This window comes from Triticum urartu, chromosome 4A (genome assembly GCF_056163025.1).
Source record: "Triticum urartu cultivar PI428250 chromosome 4A, HENAU_Tu73, whole genome shotgun sequence".
NCBI classification, from domain to species: domain Eukaryota; kingdom Viridiplantae; phylum Streptophyta; class Magnoliopsida; order Poales; family Poaceae; genus Triticum; species Triticum urartu.
Genome location: NC_141876.1, coordinates 298,639,295 through 298,657,806, shown reverse-complemented (window position 1 = coordinate 298,657,806; position 18,512 = coordinate 298,639,295).

Sequence of the window (18,512 nt, the reverse complement as noted above, 5' to 3'; positions counted from 1 at the left end):
TCGCAATGACGACAAATAATATCATGCGTTTGCCCTGTTGATGTCGTGGATGAAGAAGAGCTCTATGCTGGCCCAGAAGGTGTGCTCTTGGCAGATAGTGGTGGTTGTGCCTGCTTTCTTGTATCATGGTTGGCGGTGGCAGTTGACGGAGGCACCAGTGTAGCAGAACATGTGGAAGTAGAGGATGCACGCGGTTTCCATGATGAAGATCGACCGGCAGAAAAGTTAGTTCGTACTAATGCCTGTCGATCCTACACTTCACGTTCAGCTTTGCAAGCAAGATGGAATAAACGAGTGATATTATTATATTCCTTATACTCTAGAATGGTCTGAATCTCTTTATTTAATCCACCCATCAAACGTGCAAGCATAGCTTTATTATCCTCAACGATACCACACAAAATCATACCAGTTTGTAATTCCTGATAATATTCTTCTACATAATTTTTCCCTTGTCTTAAACGCTGCAATTTTTGAAGTAATTCACGTTGATAATATGGTTGAACCCAACGAGTACGCATAGCAGTTTTCAAAGAAACCCAAGTAGTTGGAATATTATGCGGATATAACCTACGATGTTTAGACCACCACACACAAGCAAAACTAGTGAAAGCACAAAGTGCAGCAGCAACATGTCTCTCCTCGGGATATTCTAAACATGTAAAACGTTGTTCGGTTTCTAACTCCCAAGTAAGATATATATCAGGAATGTATCTACCATCAAATGGTGGAATATTCAATTTCAGTTTAGGGAGATGGTCATGATCTCGTACTTGAGGGCGAGCCCTACCATTGCCATTATTTACATGTGGACAACCTGGTGGTTGTGGTGCTGTTGGTTGCACGTAGTTCTAAATTTGATCAACCTCATCCTCGTAATCTCCCGCATAATCAACCTCCTCCGCATCAGCAGCAGGAGCCACAGAAGTATCAACAGCAGCACCAACAGTTTGGCTAGGCTCAAGAGGGACACGGGTCGCTCAGCGGAGGGCTGTTTCGCGATGTGGAGGTAGTCGTTGTTGTTGCAGAAGTGCGGCAGGTGCAGCCGGTGGTGGTTGTGGAAGACGCGCAAGCAGTTCATTAAATTCGTTAACGAGCTTTGTTTCAAACGTCTTCTCAAAGCCAGTTATCTTATCCATGGCCTCTTCAAAATTGTTCAGCACATCTTGCACCTGTTGATGTAGGGTAAAACCCTAGTGGCCCGATCTTTCACGAAAGGAGTGGATCCCGCGAAGAACGCGAAGAACACGAGGAGGAAAACAAGGGGAAAATCATGAGGGGAACACAAGAGAACACTCAAACCAACAAGAATGATCACACATGCGCTAGATCCTCGAATACAAAAGAGAAGATACAGGATCCACGGACAACTAAGGACGATACAAGGGTAGCCGGTCTTCTCCGTGAGGAGGTCTTGAATCCACGGGGGGATCTTCCCTTAGAAAGGGGGCTTGAATCCAAAGGGATCTTCTCCGAAGAGGCCGCAGTATCTCGCACGAAGGAGATCTGATATGGATGAGCGTAGCTCTATCTCTCAAATGAGCTAAACCAATGCTAACCCTAACTAGGAGGAGGTGGAGGAGTATATATAGTCTAGGTCCACAAAGGGGTAAGTGGGAGAGGGATACATGGGTCTCGGGCCCGATCTCTGTACGCAGATAGGTACCGGACGTCCGCTGGGGACCGGTCGTCCGGTGGCTCATGGGCTTCCGGACGTCCGGTAGTCGCCGGACTTCCGCTCACTTTGGCTCGGTTGAGGTGGCACCGGACGTCCGGTAGCTGGCGGTCGTCCAGTCGCTGGTCGTCCGGTGTTGTCGGTCTTTCGCTTAATGGGCTCGGATGTAGATGTGCCGGTCGTCCGATGGGGGCCGGATGTCCGCTCGCTGGGAGGGGCTGGTCGTCCGGTGTCGTACGGACGTCCGCTCGCTGGAGCTTCTTCGGCAGCTCTTCTTCTTGCGTCTTTGTTTCCACGCTTCCCTCGCGGACGATGTAGTTGTACACTTGCGCTCGCACTCCTCCTCATCGTCCGTAGCGTTCCGACAATACCTATGCATGCACACGAGTGGAGTGTCAAGTAGTATACCATCCTCGAAGGGGTCAAGTGAGCACGTGTAAAGGAGATGATTCACCTTTATGGATGTGAAGTAGATGTCGCACGTGTCACTTGCCAAACAGACTCTTGACATGGTGATGTCCATAGGATGCTCCGCATCATCTCCGCTGCCTTGGGAAAGATCCGACCTCGGATCGAAATCCAAATCACCATGGGAAAGAGATGGTGTCGCCATGTAGGAGTGGTCGATCACCAAGTTCTTGTCATCTTGAAGCTCGAAATGGGCACACTCCAATGTCGCACCGTCTAGTGATTCCTTCAAAATGAGCAAGGACAACAAACACTTGGAAAAACAAATGTGGTTAGCGTTAGTGCAAAACCAAGCATTCAAGAGGTTATTCACCAAACAAGTGATGTCATCATGCAAAGCATATGGTTTTACAAAGGATTGTGACATGGCATGTAAGCACATAAATTGAGCATAATCAAGGATATCATGGGGACAAGCATGTAAATGTGACGTATTGATGCAAATATGTTGGACAAGTGAAGAAGCATCTACCTCAAGTTCATAGCAAGCATTCGCAAATTGCTCAATGAAAGGTCTATGGTAGGCATAGGAATCATTCACAACACCAAATAAAATGAAGTGTCTAAACACATGTGTCAAGTGCAAGACAATCCAATCATAATGTGCATTGGGTGTAGTGAATATCGTGTGGCACTCAACACAATAGAAACAGCAATTGTTCATCATGTGTGAGGCAATCAAGTCAAGCATAGTAATCAAGTCACGCAAGCTAGTAGTGCGAAGATGCAACATACTAGAGGAAAGCATGGCAATCATGTCATGTGAGCAAATAATAGTCATAGGCAATGTACATGACATATCGCAAGCACAAACACAAAGCAAGATCATAGTATCATCATAGGCATGGGGCACAAAGCAAATATGGCAATAACAAGCAATGTCTCCACCAAGCTTGCAAATACACATACAAGTATGAGAATCAATCATCATGTGTAATGCAAAGCATGGGTCACGAATGCATGGCAAAAGCATAGTAATGAGCACATCATGCAAAGTGAACATGGCAAGATGGGCATAGAATATGTAGTGGACAATAACCCATAGCCAAGTGAGGGTAATGTAGAAGAAATGCGCGAAGACTTCGCTTGAAGAGAGTGGTGGGAAAGGCAATCCATGGGATCCCAAGTCATCATTGCTCTCTAGAGCTCATTTTGTCAACTCGTGGGATTGCGAGGTTGACAAGAATTCATGGGTACCTACACAAAAGAGACACAAACCAAAGAAATTCTGCGCGTGGTAAATGTACACATCATCCATCATGATGTGTATTTGCACGTGTGAGTTAGTACAAGATAAGCATCGCTCAAAGAAATTTGATGCATGGTATAAGAACATGTCATCCATCATGAAAGAATAGTTATTATGTATAACACGATGCGGATGCAAATTGAGCATACAAGTATAAGGCACAACCATAGCATTGTTATTCATGGGGAGCATATTGTGCACACAAGTATTGGGATCATACAATGAATGGGATGAATCAAAATCTCCTAAAATGTATGAGGAAACTATGGGGTCTCCTCATGAGCAATATTGGAAACATCATATGGAGAAAATGGACAACATCCAAAACAATGCATATCCGAAGCTAGGTGGTCATGGCATGGCATATGAGATAAATGATGTAAAGGGAGCATATCAATATCATCACAAGAGAAACAAATGTCAATAACCATGGGCTTGTCATCTATGCCATAATTGCAAATTGGGTTAATTTGAATGGCATATGCATAGTCACTATGAAGAGATTGCAAATATGACATATGATTGATCTCATGCATAGCATATGACAAGTCAAGCGGATTGGCAAACATGATGTGACCGAGAGAATTAGCCCAAGAAATCCTATGTAACATGGCATCACAACTAAGAGACTCCACATGGCAATCATCATACTCATCATAAATGGGTAAATCAACGCATGGGGAAATCATACTAGCATGAAGCATGTCAATAGGGGGATCAACATCATGAAAGCAATCAATGTCAAGAATGTCCACTAGTGGGACTAGAGCATCACCGTCACCTATGTTACCGTTTTCACTCCACTCAAATGGTGTAGGTGAGGTGGGAAAGAACAAATGGTGGTCATCTTCATCTTGATGGAACCATGTGGGGGGTGCATCATATTCCACCATGGCCATCGTCTTGTCCAAAGGTAGGACGTAGTCATCGTGAATCGGCGCGTCATCATAGATGGGACGTAGCACCAAATGAGAAGACACAATAGAGGTAGAGGTCAAGTCGTTAGTGTTGAAAGTGGCCTCGCATGACCTATCAACTATCTCACTCTCTCTACGTGGTGGTTCACTCACTCCCTCCAAATAGGTGCACTCAAACTCACATATGGTGGAGTCACTCATCTCACTCAAGTGGTGGGGGTTGTGGCTCTCCTCACATGGGAATTGTGGCAACACATATATGGGCCTAGTGGTGAAGTCACTCTCACTCTCAATATGGTGGCACAAGTCACTCAAGTCATCATACGTCGCCATGGTCGAAGGGAAAATCCCATGCTCAACCATCTCGTTGTCGTCACCGTGTATGAAGGCCGAAGATGGCACATCATCACTCTCGCCTCCTAAGATAGAAACATCATCCTTGCTCGCCACCTTGTCACTCGCCTCCAAAGCTTGGTCCTTGAGGGTCTCCATAGTCGTACTCGTCGCCGCACCATCTTGAAAAAGAGTCATGGAGGACTCGGCATCATCAATGCCACAAAGAGGAATGTCGGTGAAGTCGACCTTGGGAGCATCGTCTTGGAGCTCGTCGGGCTTGGACATCGTGGTGGTACTAGCCTCATGCTCGTTCTCATGGAGCTTGGTCGTCGCGAAGTGAGCTTGGGGTGGAGAAACTTTGGCCTTCATGAGTTCTTGTTCCGCCTTGAGAGCACCAATGTAGTTGTCGTCGAGGGACTTGTAGTTCTCGAGGAAGATCGTCTTGGAGATGTCGTTGTGCAATCCCATCATGAAGTGGAACTTCATCGAAATTGGGTCGTCCACGCTAGCTCGTCGCAAGGCAATCTTCATCTCCTTGAATTACTCGTCGATGGACTTCGATCCTTGGATGGTGTTCTCCAATTGGTGTTGAAGTTGTTCCGTGTAGGTTGGAGGCACAAACTCTCGCCGCAAAGCTCTCTTCGTCTTGGGCCAACTCATGTCGTAGCTCTCCGAAGGTGTGTGAAGCCACCATGTGGACGCGTAGTCGTGGAAGTTCCTTGTGGCGCACTTCACTTGATCTTCGGGAGGGACTTGATGTAGCTTGAGGTAGTCGTCCATCAAACGCTCCCACTCGAGATACTCCTCGGGTTCTTGAGTCCCATAGAAAGGAATCGTGTGGTCGATGTCGAGGTCATAGTAGCTCGTGGAAGTCGTGAACTTGAGCTTGGGGAGTTTCTCTTGAGCGTAGTCTTGAGGTGCTTGTTGGCGAAGATGCCATATATCCAAAGGCGAAGATGCCTTGAAGTCGCTTGGCAAAGATGCCAAAGTGGTTGGTGTAGCCGTAGCTCTGTCTTGGTGGTGCTTGTCTCGCGGTCTTCTCTTGCGGCCATGAAGTTTGGACTTGGCGTGAAGTAGGGCTTGTTGCGACTTGTAGGTAGGCGCATCTCGAGCATCTTCATGATGATGTTGTCGTTGTCGTGCTTGAGCTTGATGTAGATGTCGTTCGTCGTCGTCGTGCACATGTTGCTTGGAGGTGACTTGCCCTTCATGACGAGGTGGATCACAAACGTGATGGTGGTCGCCATGGAGATGGACGAGGACGACTTGCGCTTGCATCATTTTTGCTCTCCGACGACTTGTGACTTGAACGTCGCCGCCTTGAGGATGATGAAGGGGAAGAATGGTTGATCAACAAGGTCCGAATCTCCTCCATCCTTGCATCTTGCTCCTCCTTTTGTGCGGAAAGCTTGTTGTTGATGTAGTTGTACACGCCGTCGTTGTTGTGGAAGACTGGAGATGAAATGCCTTGCCTATCCATCACAAGATTGGAGCCAATATGAGTGGAGAAAGAGAAGAACGAATACCAAATGTACCTTGACAGAAGTTCAAAGTGGATCAATGATCACTCCAATGTGGACAAGGAAATAGCACAATTGGTACCAATTCTTGTCGGTTTCTCACACCTACATAAGTAAGGCTTATGGTGGAGCTCGGTGAGGATAGTGGCACAAAAATTTAATGCAAAATGTTAGCAAGAGTCAATAATGTTGAAAGAGATTCACAAATTCGCAAGTGAAACAAGTAGACCAATAACAATATGTGCTACACGGAAACACACACACGGATAGATAAATGGGGTCGTGCAACCAAGGATGAGCACAAAATGTGGAATCCACGGAAAACGCTCGTGTTGCACAACTCAAGAGAGACGCTAGCACGATTGCACAATAGGCGGATACGACACTTGTGCACAACCTATAAGATGCAAAATGGATAACTTTCTATCCCAAGTATGCTATGTATGTATGGTTCCCGGTGTTTCTCACAAGGTGATCCAAGATGATCTTATATGCAATGTGGTATGATGCTATGGATATTGCTTACAAGCTTCTTTGCTCTTTCTCTTTTGCTTAAAAGCTTATTCTTATATATATATATATATCCACTTTGTGAAATGCACAAACCAAGATAGTAATTGTGTATATGCGGGAACAAACTTGAGGCACACGAGATGATATGATACCAATATGATATGGTATGTATGCAATGTATGGTGTAGATCACTAATGTGCACAAGTAACGTCGCCGGCAATACTCAAATGGCTAGTCTCGATAGGCATGTAACGCAAAATGGGCTAGGGGTTAACAATGCAATTGCAAGGGGAATGTACAATGGAGGGGTACCACGATACCAAGATGATATGGAGGTTACCGTCCTTGGCGATGATGAGTAGCGGTGTTCTTGATGTAGATACCAAGATGATGGAGACTCGTCCCTAAGTAGCCGAAACACCTTAGGAAACGGAAAAACCACAACTCAAAATCTCAAGGACAAAAGTCAAATGGTGGTAGCGGGAAGTGGTGGTGTTGCACTAGGCAATGCGGAAGTGGAGGTTATGGTGGTGGACTATACACGGTGTCGGAGTTGAAAGAACGGTCCCTAAGTGACCGAAACACCTTAGGAGACACAACTCGCAACACAAACAAAATGGGTTAAGTCGGGGTGGCGGGAGTGTGAGGCGGGCAAAACTATGCGGAAGTTATGGTGGTGTTGGTGGTTGATGAAGAAGCAACCGTCCCTAAGTAGCCTAGACACCTTAGGAGACTCAAATCACTCCTCAAGCAACCACTAATATGATGGGGAACAAAATTGGTTAGGTTGCGGAAGTCGGTAGTGGTGTAGCGGATGATGTGGTAGAAGTCCTAGGCAAAGATGCCAAAATTGTCAAAATTTGATTTAGTCAAAAGATGTTGGTGGTATTTTTGTGGGAAGGATGATGACAAGAGCTTTTCAACGAGCTAAAGAACGTCAAAATCGGACTCCGGATGAATTAGTTATGGCCGAAACAAAAATCAGCTGAAGTTGATATCTATAGGTAGCGGACGTCCGGAAAAAACGGTCGTCCGGTCACCGGACGTCCGGTCGGGTCAGGAATCCACTGATTCTGCTCGGGTTAGGGGGTTCCGGTCGTCCGGTAAGGTCGGACGTCCGGTGGTTCCTGCGGCTCCGGACGTCCAGTAAGGTGACGGTCGTCCGGTGTATCGGGGTCAACTCTAGATCCAAGATTCGGGACGCGATTTTGGGTGGAATTTGGGGAGTTTGGGGTCAAAATTGATGAGATTTCGTGGATGAAAGATGGGGAAACTTCGGAAAATGCTAGATCCACTCGAAACCAAGCAAATCCATGGATCAAAATCAACAAAACATCATCAAACCAACAAATCACAAAAAAAAATGGTGCTATTTTCGGTGGGGATTTTCGAATTTAGGACGAAATCAAGCAAAAGAAGGCTAGAAAACGGTGGGGGAGGCTCCGAAATCGTGATCAACGTGGCTCATGATACCAAGATGATGTAGGGTAGAACCCTAGTGGCCCGATCTTTCACGAAAGGAGCGGATCCCGCGAAGAACGCGAAGAACACGAGGAGGAAAATGAGGGGAAAATCACGAGGGGAACACAAGAGAACACTCAAACCAACAAGAATGATCACACATGCGCTAGATCCTCGAATACAAAAGAGAAGATACACTATCCACCGACAACTAAGGACGATACAAGGGTAGCCGGTCTTCTCCATGAGGAGGTCTTGAATCCACGGGGGGATCTTCCCTTAGAAAGGGGGCTTGAATCTAAAGGGATCTTCTCCGAAGAGGCCGCAGTCTCTCGCACGAAGGAGATCTGATATGGATGAGTGTAGCTCTATCTCTCAAATGAGCTAAACCAACGCTAACCCTAACTAGGAGGAGGTGAAGGAGTATATATAGTCTAGGTCCACTAAGGGGTAAGTGGGAGAGGGATACATGGGCCTCGGGCGCGATCTCTGTACGCAGACAGGTACCGGACGTCCGCTGGGGACCGGTCGTCCGGTGGCTCGTGGGCTTCCGGACGTCCGGTAGTCGCCGGACTTCCGCTCACTTTGGCTCGGTTGAGGTGGCACCGGACGTCCGGTAGCTGGCGGTCGTCCGGTCGCCGGTCGTCCGGTGTCGTCGGTCTTCCGCTGAATGGGCTCGGATGTAGATGTCCTGGTCGTCCGGTGGGGGCCGGACGTCCGCTCGCTGGGAGGGCCCGGTCGTCCGGTGTCGTACGGACGTCCGCTCGCTGGAGCTTCTTCGGCAGCTCTTCTTCTTGCGTCTTCGTTTCCACGCTTCCCTCGCGGACGGTGTAGTTGTACACTTGCGCTCGCACTCCTCCTCATCGTCCGTAGCGTTCCGACAATACCTATGCATGCACATGAGTGGAGTGTCAAGTAATATACCATCCTCGAAGGGATCAAGTGAGCACGTGTAAAGGAGATGATTCACCTTTGTGGATGTGAAGTAGATGTCGCACGTGTCACTTGCCAAACGGACTCTTGACATGGTGATGTCCATAGGATGCTCCGCATCACCTGTTCAGTCATCATTTGCTGAAATTTATCGTGCAACTCCTTATTCATCATGTTCTCCTAGTCAGTCCCATCGACTTGTGATCCTGCCATGGTTAGCAGAAATAGAAACACACAAGAATATGATCCTACAGACTACTAGAAAATAGTGGTGGTGGGTGTCACAAATCCATCAACCGGATCTCAAATTCTTACCAGTTCTTACCCAGCAGCAGGTGGTGACCGGCAATCGTTGTAGTCAAAACTCTCAAAGATTGGACAGAGCGATTGCCAGGTGGTGTCAAACGCATGATGTAGATGTATGTGGAGCTGGGAAGGCATATGATATGGTAGCAAAAATGTCAGCAATAATCAATTAAGTGATACAAAGTTGAATAAACGCTCAACAATGGTACTGTGCTAGTCCTAGGCTAGATCGTTCTAGAGACGTGAGCCTAGAACACTAACAAAATCACGGCGCTGCACATAAACAAGGGAAAAGCACACTCTAGAATTATTTTTTCGCTGTCTTTTTTGCGCTCTTTTTTTACGCTCCTTTTTGTTTTTTGTGAAAAGTCACTATAATGGCGAGTGTCTCAAAACTCTTCCCAGGTCAAAATGACAAGATGGGCACAAAATTTTTTTGACAATTTTTTTCGGAAATCAGGGCAGCGACGACGAAAAAGTGCGATAAAAAAACACTATGATGGCGAGTGTCTCAAAAGACTCAGAAAATCCTAAAAATAGGATAGGGAAAAAATATTTTCGGTCGCCGAAATTTTGGCCTAAAAACTGCCCGGGGGTCTCCAGACTCGTTTTTCTCGAAACCTACTCAGGCAACGAAACACGAATCGGAAATTAGATGGATCTTGAAAACAAACCTAGTATGAAAAGAACTCGGATTGTTGGTGGATATATGATGGTAAGATATGGCAGTGGTGGTGGTATATGGATACAGATTGCGGTGGTATATGGATACAGATTGGTGATGGTATATGGAGACGGATCACTGGCGGATAAGCGGTGTTGGTAGATGGCAGGGGCGATGATGATGGTGCGGCGGTGGCATGACAACTTATGACTAGAACTCGAAACTCTACAAGACTAGACTCTAAGACTAGCGACTAGACATGACGATGCAACCACAAATTCAACAAAGCAAAATACTGATAAGACTATGCAAAGGCTCAGACTGGTTCGGATACGATGAACTAACCCTAATTTTTTGGCTTTTTCGTGGACTGTAGGTATGAAGAACATACTCGATCTAAACTACGAAAAACTGTAAAATCTCACCGAGCAACCTGGAAATTCGATACCACTTGATAGAGGCAAAGGTGTCCCATCTTTCCATGAGATGGTGGTTATCGTTTTGGAGGAAGTTGACTTTGACGATCTGACTACGAGCGTGCGAGGACGTCGCACCTTAGCAATCTCTAAACCAACTCCGACAGGTTATTGACTACGCCAGAGCATGATCAACCTGACCACGAAGGTCTGTTTCCTGCAGGCAAACGAAGAACAAGCAAGAAACTAAGATTGGAATCTGGATATTGCGACTATAAGAGGAAAGCTTTATTGATCAAGGTGGTGTTCTGTGACGCCTTTGTCTGGTCGTTGAACACAAACGAAGTACGTGAAGTTGCAGCTATGGCGAATTCTAATCTAAACAAAACCCAAAGTCCAAACGATGCCCTAAGGGCTGTATATATGGAGGAGAGAGGGGGAAGTTCATGGCCCTTGGAGGAGGGGTCCGAAACCAACCCTAACTCTTGTTTCCCCACACATACGGACTCTAAAAACAGCCTATAATCAAGTATTTCGAAATTACATGTGCCTGGCCCAAAAATAAGGTGACTCAGCACCTAGAATAGCCTCTGGATGAAATTGAAGAAGTGGAATCTTGTATATTTCGTCCAAGGCTTCATATACTCATTATGGTGGCTTCAAAGTCCTGTAATCATCACTTGTAACTCCGTTCTTGTTCCCCTTGCGCATGCCATCATCGCCATGCTTGAACTTTCTCCAAGGTTCATCTGTCTTGTCCAAGCTAGGCCCTTAATTTGTAAGCAAAACAAACGTATCAAATTTAGGTAGCATCATATTCTCATGAACATTAGAATCGTTACCAAGAAACGAAAGTACCTGGTAATTCAATTGGCGTGCGCGAGCTCTAGTAATTGGTCCAGTATGTATAGCAGCAGGGGCTTTGGGTGTAACAACGGTATTGATGTCCTCATCACAGATCAATGTCGTGGAGCCAGCGCAAGAGGCCTAGAAGCTGCTCAAATGGTCCAGCACGCCAATCATCTTTGATGAGGAGGATCATCCTGGCCGCACCAGTGCAGTAGGATGCTTGCCATTGTTGGTCTCCCCGACAATTCGCAGCCTCAAGGTCACTAAGATGTTAGTGGATGGCGTGGCTGGGCTGAATCTGATTTCCCCAGCAGTCATCAACAAGCTTTAGATATGAGAAGAAGAGCTAGAGGTTACCGGCACGTTTCAAGGAGTTAAACCTGGCAGGAGCCATCCCAAAGGGAAGATTACGTTGCTGGTGATGTTTGGGTGAGAACTGAACTACCGGACAGAGAAAGTTGTGTTTGATGTGGTTGATCTCCCCCTACCGTATAATGGGATTCTTGGACGTCCGGCCCTGGCCAAGTTTATGGTAGCATCCCACTATGCTTATAACACACTGAAGATGCCTGGGCCACTGGGAGTCATCACTATCCCATTAGATGAGAAGGATGCAATTATCTGTGTGGACAAGATGTACCGGGATGCATTCGCAGTAGAGGCTATGGCAGCAACAGCTCCTGCCAAGCATAGCAAAGGAAAGAAAAGGGATTGTTGGACCTCCGTCCATGAGTCTGGGAAGCATGCCCACTCCGAGTACATGGCACCCATTGACGACGTGCGGGAGTGTTCCAATAGCAAGAGATCCAAGGTTGTTGCACCCCAAGTGAAGAAGGTCCCGGCAGGGCTGGCTAGCGTTGACGGTACTTTCACCATCAACGCTACCCTTGATGACAGATAGGAAAGCGCGCTCGTTGCCTTCCTGTGGGCAAATATCGATATGTTTGCCTGGCAACCATCTGATATCCCCGGTTTTCCCAGGGAGGTAATCGAGCACCACCTTGTTGTCTGCCCACACGCCCAGCCTGTCAAGCAGAAAATCCGGAAGTAGGCCTTGGAAAGGAAGCAGTTCATTGCCGTGGAGATCAAGAAACTGGAGGCAGCTGGTTTGGTCAGAGGATTACTGCATCCTACATGGTTAGCAAACCCAGTGGTAGTCCGGAAGGCAAATGGTAAATGGAGGCTTTGCATTGATTTCATAGATCTCAACAATTCTTGCCCGAAGGACCCATTTCCCTTGCCACGCATCGACCAGATTGTGGATTCCACTTCAGGGTGTGATTTTCTCTCCTTTCTAGATGTGTATTCCGGATATCACCAGATATTTATGTCCTAAGAAGAAGAAGAGAAGACATCGTTCATCACTCCATGTGGTACGTACTGCTTTGTCCGCATGCCACTCGGACTAAAGAGTGCCGGATCCGCTTTTGCAAGTGCATGTTAGATTGGTTTTGGGCCACATTTACACAGAAACATAGAAGCCTATATGGATGATATCATGGTCAAAACCAATGATAAGACCACTCTTATCCAGGATTTGGAGGAAACATTTGCTAATCTGCGCAAGATCAATTTGAAGCTTAATACAGAGAAGTGTCTGTTTGGTGTCCCCTTTGGTAAGATGCTTGGTTTCTTCGTGTCCCATCAGGGGATCGAAGATAACCTCGACAAGAAAAAAGCTATCGAGCAGATTCAAGCACCAAGGGCAGTTAAGGATGTAAGGCGCTTGACGGGATGTGTTGCCGCGCTAAGCAGATTCATTTCCAAGTCTGCCGAGCGTGCCTTGCCGTTCTTTAAACTCTAAAGAAGGCAGGGCCTATGAAGTGGACCCCGGAAGCAGATGCATCTCTGAAGGAGTTGAAGGCCTACCTATCGTCTGTGCCTACCTTCGTTGTACCTAAACCCCAAGAGCCATTGTTGCTATACTTGGCGGCAACCAACCAAGTGGTTAGTGCGGCCTTGGTAGCACAACGAGAAGTGGATGAGGAAGAAATTGGATAGATAATGACAGAGTCAGAAAACGATCAAGACAGTAGTGAGCATGGCAATGAGAGCAACCCCAAGGACGCGACAAGGAAGAAAGTGGTGTAGCGCCCAGTGTACTTCTTAACTCCTTGTTACAAGGGGCTAGATCGAGGTACTCTGGCATGCAAAAGTTGATCTTTGGTCTCGTTAAGGCCTCGAGGAAACTGCATCACTACTTCCAAGCCCATGAGATCGTGGTTGTCACTCGTTTTCCGTTGCAAAGGATACTTCGAAACCCTGAGGCTACCAGCAGAATAGTGGAGTGGGCTTTGGAGTTATACAACTTTGGTTTGAAGTTTGAGAGCACGTCAACTATTCAGAGCAGGGCACCGGCAGAGTTTATTGCTGAATGGACGCCAACCCCTGATGAAGAAGTGACGAAGACAGCTATCCCCGGCAAGGAATCGCCCCAAGAATGGATTGTGTATTTTGATGGTGCTTTTTCCCTACAAGGTGCAGGGGCTGCTGTGCTTCTTGTTACCCCCTCCGGGGAGCACTTGAAGTACGTCGTCCAAATGCACTTTACCCGAGAAGAAGCCACCAACAATACAGCTGAGTATGAAGGGCTCCTTGCCAAGCTCAGAATTGCAGCGGAATTGGGAATCAAGAAGCTGATCATACGAGGAGATTCGCAGCTTGTGGTGAGACAACTCAACAAGGATTTTGATGGAAGTATACGTCAAGGAAGTGAGGAGATTGGAGGAGCACTTTGATGGGTTGCAAACAGAGCACGTACCCTGTGCGGAAAACAACATAGCTGATCACCTATCAAAGTGTGCTGCACAGAAGCTTCTTGTGGAACCAGGAACTTTTGTTCTTGGTATCTCTCAGCCCTTCGTATCACTAGCCACAATGGCCTGGAAAAGGAGAAAGTTGGACTACAGTAAGCCTCCCCCGGTCGAGCCATCCGCTCCCGGCAGGGACCCTGCCGGAAACAACTCCTCACAGCCTGCCAGACCACCCCCTCTAGCCGGGCCTATGGACCCCGTGAACGAGGTTGGTGCTCCCGCAGTAGAGGACGTGCCGCTAGTCCTCGTTGCCGAGCCCCAGGCTCCAACTTGGGCAAGGCACATCGTCCAAACCAGAGAACTTCCCGGCGACCAAGATGAAGCTAAGAAAGTATCCTAGAGGGCCAGTATGTATCAGTTTGTCGATGAGACTATACAGAAGGAGGTCCAACGGCGTGAAATTGAAGTGTGTCTGTCGGGAAGATGGAAAGGAAATGCTGGCTGAGATTCATAGAGGAATCTGCGGCTCACACATTGGATCAAGGGCATTAGTTGGGAAAGCATTCCGGCAAGGATTCTATTGTCCCACTACCCTCCAAGATGCGGTCGAGCTCGTCACGACATGTGAAGCCTGCCAGTTCCATTCCAAGAGAACACACCTGCCTGCCCAAGCCCTTCAGACAATCCCTTTATCATGGACATTTTCGGTCTGGGGGCTCGATATCCTCGGCCCCTTCCCCCGAGCAATCGGGGGCTTTGAATTCTTGTTCGTCGCCATCGACAAGTTTACAAAGTGGCGGGAAGTGACTGTCGTGAGGAAGGTGACTTCTCAGTCAGCTATCAAGTTCTTGAAAGAATTGGTGTCTCGTTTTGGAGTTCTGGCAAGGATAATCACCGACAAAGGCACCCAATTCACGAGCCACGCCTTCATGGAATATGTTCGTACGCTCAGATGCAAGATCTCATTCGCCTCTGTGGCATACCCTCAGAGCAATGGACAAGCTGAGAGGGCGAACACTGAAGTGCTACGTGGACTCAAGACAAGAACTTTCGATACGCTGTAGAAGCACGACAGGCGGTGGATCGAGGAGCTGCTGGTAGTCCTCTGGTCCCTCAGAACGACACCTAACCGAGCTACCGGGCAGACTCCCTTCTCCCTGGTCTACAGGGCATAAGCAGTTACCCCCACGGAACTCATTTACTGGTCCCCTCAAGTGCTTGCCTACGATGAAGTGGCGTAAGATCAGCACCGGCATGACAACGCTGTGCTACTCAAGGAGAACTGTCTCCGGGCTGCTATGCATGCTCCATGCTACCAGCAAGCCCTGTGTCTCTATCACAGCGGCAGGGTTCATTCCTGGTGTTTTGAGGAAGGTGACCTTGTCCTTAGGCGCGTTCAGTACGCTAAGGGTACAAACAAGCTATCATGGAAGTGGGAAGGCCCTTACCGGGTGGTATGAGTCACCAGACCCGGCGCAGTCCATCTGGAGACTGGAGATGGCACTCAGTTGTAAAACTCATGGAATATCGAACATCTCCACAAGTACTACCTATAAGGCGCGAGGCTTCCGGGCACTGCCTGACAGCCACCCTTTTGTATAGGCCTTGCCTCAGCTGCATGTAACCCCTTGACGAAGCCGGGGCGATGACCCCATGCAAGAGAAAATAAAGAAGCGCTGTAAGGGGGCCCCAACTAAGATTGCATGCATGCATGAGCACACCAAGATCACTGCATAAGCATTTCATGAGTATTTGCATATGCATATAGATAGGATTGCATCATGCATTCATTCTCATCTACATGAAGTTGCAGGTTCCTGCCGTGAACTTGGCTTCGACAAGAGACGAGAAGATTGCACGGCAAAGTGATCCCCGGCAAGACAAACAGATAAGTTTTACCTCTTGTCCATTAGTGTTCTGTAAAGCTATAACTTTGCATGGGAAAACCTCACCTCTCTTTTGGATCTTAGGTGTTCCCATCCATGACTCAAACGCTGCTTTGGTCAGGATGGTTGCAGTGGCCTTTAGTAAAAAGGAGTTGGCGGGGTGTTGGCCCCTCTGTCTGTTCCCCAGCAGACGTAGCTCTCCGGCAGACAAAGAGGGTGCCGACAGGATATCCTGCCTGGGAAAACTCGTTTATTTTCATTAAAGAGGCGCTCCACCTCTGCATTGACATACACATGCACGGGTTCCCAGCAAGGTTCATCTTTTTCATTCATATGCTAATACAAGTACAAGCATTACAGAACACAAAGATGGACTGGAGAGATTACATTATTTGAATTAAAATTTGGTGATTGCTGGCTAGTTTAATGTTGAAAAAAGATAAGTGCCCCGTGATCGTCTCTTTTCATTTTCCCTCCTTCAGGCACTGCGGCGGAAGGAGGAAAAGACAAGAGAAGGAGCACCCAAGTAGGAGCCCACCCCGGTCTCGTTAGGGCCCGTCGGGCACGGCCTGACAACACTGAGAGTGGCGAGGCTGTGAAGGGGGAGTGCGGGTGACGGGGAGGCACCTTCTGGTCACCACCTCCAGAGCCAGCAAGAAGCCCCAGCTGGAGCGCCGGTGGAGTCATCCACTAGAGCTTAGCCGGAAGACTGCTGGAGGCAAGGAGAAGGCGCCAAGAGAACATCCCTCCCCGGCTATCACCCGAAGAGGCTGGTGATGACTGTGCCTGGGAGGGAGGGGAGGAGCGGAAAGACGATGCGGCAGGTCCATGGTCGGAGGCGATGGCATCCACGCCATCGTACTATGAACTGACTCCCTATCACCTGCCTTCTCCGTCTTCCCTCGCTTCCTCCTCACGACTGCTACTTCCGAGAAGCGCCAAGACTCCAGCCGGAGAGGCCAGGGGGCTTGAGGCGCGCCGCTCCCTACCTTGGCGGGCAGGAAGGCGCGCCTCTCGTCGATGTCCGCCCCAAGACATTTGGGAGGGGTGAGGGAGTCCTGGATTAGGGGGTGTCCGGACAGCCAGATTATAACCTTTGTCCGGACTGTTGGACTAGGAAGATACAAGATTGAAGACTTCGTCCTGTGTCCGGATGGGACTTTCCTTGGCGTGGAAGTCAAGCTTGGCAATATGGATATGTAGATCTCCTCCCATTGTAACCGACTCTGTGTAACCCTATCCCCCTCCGGTGTCTATATAAACCGGAGGGTTTAGTCCGTAGGACAACAACAATCATACCATAGGCTAGCTTCTAGGGTTTAGCCTCTCTGATCTCGTGGTAGATCTACTCTTGTACTACCCATATCATCAATATTAATCAAGCAGGAGTAGGGTTTTACCTCCATCGAGAGGGCCCGAACCTGGGTAAAAAACATCGTGTCCCTTGTCTCCTGTTACCATCCGCCTAGACGCACAGTTCGGGACCCCCTACCCAAGATCCGCCGGTTTTGACACCGACATTGGTGCTCTCATTGGGAGTTCCTCTGTGTCGTCATCATCAAGCTTGATGCCTCCTTCGATCATCGTTAGTGATGCAGTCCAGGGTGAGACTTTTCTCCCCGGACAAATTTTTGTATTCGGCGGCTTTGCACTGTGGGCCAATTCGCTTGGGCATTTGGAGCAGATTGAAAGCTACGCCCCTAGCCAACGGGTCAGGTTTCGAATCTTAAACTACACGGCCGATATCCGCGGAGACTTGATCTTGGACAGATTCGAGCCCCTGCCGAGTGCGCCGCACTGTCACGATGGGCATGATTTAGCTCTGCCGCCGAATAGTGTCCTAGAGGCCGCACCCGCATCCGCTCCGACCTTTAATTCGGAGCCAGCTGCGCCAACCGAGGGCGGGTGGTTAGACCCCGCCACGGAGGCAGCAGCCTCAACGGAGATCAAACCGAACACCAACCTTATCCTTCGCGAGGCCCGTGACTCCACATTGCCAGACTCTCCTCTAAACTCTAAACCATCCGCGCCCCTGCCAATCGAATCCGATTGGGTGCCGATCATACTGCCGCGGATATCTTTCAGCACTCGCCCTTCGGTGACATACTGAATTCACTAAGGTCTCTCTCTTTGTCAGGAGAGTCCTGGCCGGATTATGACCGGCAGGATTGGGATGCGGACGACGAAGAAATTCGATGCCCACCCACCACCCACTTCATAGCCACTGTCGATGACTTGACAGACATGCTCGACTTCGACTCCGAAGACATCGACGGTATGGACGACGATGCAGGAGCCTATAGGGCACTGGAAAGCCACCTCATCATATGATATATATATATATAGTGGACACACCCAAAGAGGGCAATGGCGACGGAACAGCGGGGGATCACCCCCCAAGAAGCAACCTAAGCACCGGCGTAAGCGGCACCGCTCTAAGTCCGGCCAAAGCAAAAACGGTTATACCGGCACAGGAGATAATAACACCCCGGACAGTGCCGAAGACAACTCCCTCCAGCAAGATTCAGCGCAGGAGGATGGAGAAGCCAGCCCCCCTGAGAGAGC